We start from the raw sequence: 5,724 nt of genomic DNA on the forward strand, positions 1-5,724 counted from the left end.
GACAGCAGCACTACTAATCAACTGATCTGGAAGAGAAACCCAGTGTGTGTTAGAATCCTTCTGCTAGCGGCAGTGACAGCAGCACTACTAATCAACTGATCTGGAAGAGAAACCCAGTGTGTGTTAGAATCCTTCTGCTAGCGGCAGTGACAGCAGCACTACTAATCAACTGATCTGGAAGAGAAACCCAGTGTGTGTTAGAATCCTTCTGCTAGCGGCAGTGACAGCAGCACTACTAATCAACTGATCTGGAGAAAGAAACCCAGTGTGTGTTAGAATCCTTCTGCTAGCGGCAGTGACAGCAGCACTACTAATCAACTGATCTGGAGAAAGAAACCCAGTGTGTGTTAGAATCCTTCTGCTAGCGGCAGTGACAGCAGCACTACTAATCAACTGATCTGGAGAAAGAAACCCAGTGTGTGTGTTTATGTTGTGAAATCCCAGCATCAACACCACTGTACTCACTCCAAACTGTCATGGGAGTCCACACACAGATTGGCTCTCTCCTTTTTTGCTTCACAATCAAACCCGTTGAGGTAAAACCCACACGGCCTATTTTCCTATTCTAGAAACCTGGTGACCTTAAGCACTCAAAAACATTTCCAAACCCCCTGCCTAAACAACTAAGAGTAGTTCAATCCATCGGTCCAACAGTCCATGGGTCCAGGAAAACCCTGCGGAGTCCAGAATGGCACCCTATTCCCTATATAGTGCATTACTTTAGGACTAAGGCACCCATAGGGCTCTGTTCAAAAGTAGTGCACTACATAGGGAATAGGGTGCCATTTGGGTCTGGAACCCCTGTCAGAGGGTAGGCTGCTGACTGTTAGTATCAGGGAGAACACACATTCCTGAGTTTTGATTGAGCGTGTCTTAAAATAACTCTGCTGAAGGGCTTTACATTCATTTTTCCACACCTTCGACTGAACAAAACTTTCCAGTGAATGATGTAATGTCATCCTCATGACGTCACGACTCACCACTGTACTGCAGCCCAAACCCTCTCCCCTCAATTCAGCACAGCACCCTCTTTAGGTCAGAGACGGTATGACAACATCTCTCTCTCTCTCTCTCTCCCTCTCTCTCTGTCTCTCTCTCTCTCTCTCTGTCTCTCTCTCTCCCTCCTTCTCTCTCTCTCTGTCTCTCTCTCTCCCTCCCCCTCTCTCTCTGTCTCTCTCTCTCTCTCTCTCTCTCTCTCTCCTCCTTCTCTCTCTCTCTTTGTCTCTCTCTCTCCTCCTTTTCTGTCCCTCCCTCTCTATCTCTCTGTCTCTCTCTCTCTCTCTCTCTCTCTCTCTCTCTCTCTCTCTCTCTCTCTGTCTCTCTGTCTCTCTCTCTCTCTCTCTCCCCCTCTCTCTCTGTCTCTCTCTCTCCCCCCTCTCTCTCTGTCTCTCTCTCTCCCTCCCGCTCTCTCTGTATCTCTCTATCTTTCTCCCCCCCTCTCTCTCTCCTTCCTCTCACACTATTTCCAACCAATGAACCACCACATAAACAGCTGATAGAAAAGAAGCTGACAGGAATGTAACCAGTCCATTTATTGGAATCATTCTGTACCAATGTGTGGCCTACTATGGGTGTAGATCAGCTCCATAACCTGTAGTGGGGATATGAAGAGTTGTTGTGAGCTGGTTGTGCTTTGGGGGTTGTAGAAGTCTCTGATTCTAATACACCATGAATCGCCTAGCAACAAGTTTTTGTTATTGCTTCGTGCAGCTTTATTCAGCTAAACGTTTAGAGAGAACATTTATTTTAACCCCCTTATTCTCCCCAATTTTCTTGTCTCAACGCTGCAACTCCACAACGTGGCTCGGGAGAGGCGAAGGTCGAGTCATGCGTCCTCCAAAACATGACCAGAAGCCAGCCGCACTAATGTGTCGGATGAAACACCGTTCAACTGACGACCGGAGTCAGCCTGCAGGCGCCCCCGGCCCGCCACAAGGAGTCGCTAGAGCGCGATGAGCCAAGTGAAGCCCCCCTCCCCCCCATGGCCAAAACCTCCCCTAACCCGGATGAAGCTGGGCCAATCGTGCGCCGCCCTATGGGACTCCCAATCACGGCCGGTTGTGACACAGCCTGGGTTCGATCCCGGGTCTGTAGTGACGCCTCAAGCACTGAGATGCAGCGCCTCAGACCGCTGCGCCACTCGGGAGGCCTAGAGAGAACATTTTCTGTGTGTGTGTAAGAACGTGCATCCACGTGTGTTTGTTGGCCAGTTAGCACTCTGTGTGTGATGGCTGGTGGACTGAGGGAGGTCTAAGAGCAGAGCTCAGTGTCCTTATATAATACAGCTTGGATTGGAACAGGAAGCAGAGGCTGCGTTCCAAATGGCACCCTATTCCCTAAATAGAGCACTTCTTTTAACTCAGGACCAATAGGGAATAGGGGGCCATTTGGTACTCAGGGATGATGGATGTCGGCCTTTGATTACCCCCACAGTACCAGGACACAGAGTGATTACCCCCACAGTACCAGGCCACAGAGTGATTACCCCCACAGTACCAGGCCACAGGTAGAGGTCTGAGTGATTACCCCCAGAGTACCAGGCCACAGGTAGAGGTCTGAGTGATTACCCCCAGAGTACCAGACCACAGGTAGAAGCCACTCTCTCACCATCCATAACCATCCAGGAGACTCATGTCACATGGGGAAGCCACTCCCACACCATCCATAACCATCCAGGAGACTCATGTCACACGGGGAAGCCACTCCCACACCATCCATAACCATCCAGGAGACTCATGTCACATGGGGAAGCCACTCCCACACCATCCATAACCATCCAGGAGACTCATGTCACATGGGGAAGCCACTCCCACACCATCCATAACCATCCAGGAGACTCATGTCACATGGGGAAGCCACTCCCACACCATCCATAACCAGCCAGGAGACTCATGTCACATGGGGAAGCCACTCCCACACCATCCATAACCATCCAGGAGACTCATGTCACACGGGAAGCTCACTCCCACACCATCCATAACCATCCAGGAGACTCATGTCACACGGGGAAGCCACTCCCACACCATCCATAACCATCCAGGAGACTCATGTCACATGGGGAAGCCACTCCCACACCATCCATAACCATCCAGGAGACTCATGTCACATGGGGAAGCCACTCCCACACCATCCATAACCAGCCAGGAGACTCATGTCACATGGGGAAGCCACTCCCACACCATCCATAACCATCCAGGAGACTCATGTCACACGGGGAAGCCACTCCCACACCATCCATAACCATCCAGGAGACTCATGTCACATGGGGAAGCCACTCCCACACCATCCATAACCATCCAGGAGACTCATGTCACATGGGGAAGCCACTCCCACACCATCCATAACCATCCAGGAGACTCATGTCACATGGGGAAGCCACTCCCACACCATCCATAACCATCCAGGAGACTCATGTCACACGGGGAAGCCACTCCCACACCATCCATAACCAGTCTTTCTTTCCCTCACTCATGTCTTCATCTCCTCTATGACTAACCCCATACCAATGCTCTGGAGGAAGCCTTGGTCAGGAGCCCTTTGGGATCTTCTGTAGTTCTGTAGTTCTGTAGTTCTGTAGTTCTGTTGTTCTGTAGTTCTGTAGTTCTATTGTTCTGTAGTTCTGTAGTTCTGTAGTTCTGTAGTTCTGTAGTTCTGTAGTTCTGTAGTTCTGTAGTTCTGTAGCTCTGTAGTTCTGTAGTTCTGTAGTTCTGTAGCTCTGTAGCTCTGTAGTTCTGTAGTTCTGTAGTTCTGTAGTTCTGTAGTTCTGTAGCTCTGTAGTTCTGTAGTTCTGTAGTTCTGTAGTTCTCTAGGCTCCACACCAGTGAAGAAACCCTCAGACCAGACAAGACCCAGACAGGAGAAGCCTCCTACACCCACTCAGGTGGTCTTCAACAGCCACCCAGACCCAACAGAACGACTGTTCCCAGAAATCCCACAGCTGGGTGTGTGTCCGGATTACTCAGCAGCGACAGCATGACTGTACCTACCAGAGAAAAGGGGGAGAGACTCCCTCTCCATCCCTCCCCCTCTCCCTCTCCCTCTCTCTCTCTCTCTCTCTTTCCATCATGACATCATGTAGGAATATCAAAGTGACTGACGCGGTCACAGAGTAATAAACGTCTGACCTGCTCTCTAGACCTCTTCTCTGAGGGGGTCTCTGGTGTTCCGGAGGGGAAGTGGGTTTTCTTTACTGCCTCCGCATAGAGGTGACCTGCTCTCTAGACCTCTTCTCTGAGGGGGTCTCTGGTGTTCCGGAGGGGAAGTGGGTTTTCTTTACTGCCTCCGCATAGAGGTGACCTGCTCTCTAGACCTCTTCTCTGAGGGGGTCTCTGGTGTTCCGGAGGGGAAGTGGGTTTTCTTTACTGCCTCCGCATAGAGGTGACCTGCTCTCTAGACCTCTTCTCTGAGGGGGTCTCTGGTGTTCCGGAGGGGAAGTGGGTTTTCTTTACTGCCTCCGCATAGAGGAACAAATGCACAGGTTTAGGGACACACACACACACACACACACACACACACACACACACACACACACACACACACACACACACACACACACACACACACACACACACACACACACACACACACACACACACACACACACACACACACACACACACACACACACACACACACACACACACACACACACACACACACACACACACACACCACACACACACACACACACACACACACACACACACACACACACACACACACACACACACACACACACACACACACCACCACACACCCCCAGAGGGTAACGTCCCCTCCTGCACCCTGTGGGAACAGACACCCTCCTTCTCTGATGAATGTCTGTTTAAACCGAGCCAGGTGCTGCGTCAACAAGCTGTAGTACTGAAAACCTCCTCTGCTCCCTGCTCCCTGCTCCTCTGCTCCCTGCTCTCTGCTCCCTGCTCCCTGCTCCCTCCTCCCTCCTCCCTGCTCCCTGCTCTCTGCTCCCTGCTCCCTGCTCCCTGCTCCTCTGCTCCCTGCTCCCTGCTCCCTGCTCCCTGCTCCCTGCTCCCTGCTCCCTGCTCCCTGCTCCTTTCCTCCCTGCTCCCTGCTCCCTGCTCCTCTGCTCCTTTCCTCCCTGCTCCCTGCTCCCTGCTCCCTGCTCCCTGCTCCCTGCTCCCTGCTCCCTCCTCCCTGCTCCCTGCTCCCTGCTCCCTGCTCCCTGCTCCTCTGCTCCCTGCTCCCTGCTCCTTTCCTCCCCTGCTCCCTGCTCCCTGCTCCCTGCTCCCTGCTCCCTGCTCCCTGCTCCTCTGCTCCTTTCCTCCCTGCTCCCTGCTCCCTGCTCCCTGCTCCCTGCTCCTCTGCTCCCTGCTCCCTGCTCCCTGCTCCCTGCTCCCTGCTCCCTGCTCCCTGCTCCTCTGCTCCCTGCTCCCTGCTCCCTGCTCCCTGCTCCTTTCCTCCTCTGCTCCCTGCTCCCTGCTCCCTGCTCCCTCCTCTGCTCCCTGCTCCCTCCTCCCTGCTCCCTGCTCCCTGCTCCCTGCTCCCTGCTCCCTGCTCCCTGCTCCTGCTCCCTGCTCTCTGCTCCCTGCTCCTGCTCCCTTCTCCCTGCTCCTCTGCTCCCTGCTCCCTGCTCCCTGCTCCCTGCTCCCTGCTCCCTGCTCCTTTCCTCCCTGCTCCCTGCTCCCTGCTCCTCTGCTCCTTTCCTCCCTGCTCCCTGCTCCCTGCTCCCTGCTCCCTGCTCCCTGCTCCTGCTCCTCCTCCCTG

The sequence above is a fragment of the Coregonus clupeaformis genome, chromosome 17 (assembly GCF_020615455.1).
Source record: "Coregonus clupeaformis isolate EN_2021a chromosome 17, ASM2061545v1, whole genome shotgun sequence".
Lineage (NCBI taxonomy): Eukaryota > Metazoa > Chordata > Actinopteri > Salmoniformes > Salmonidae > Coregonus > Coregonus clupeaformis.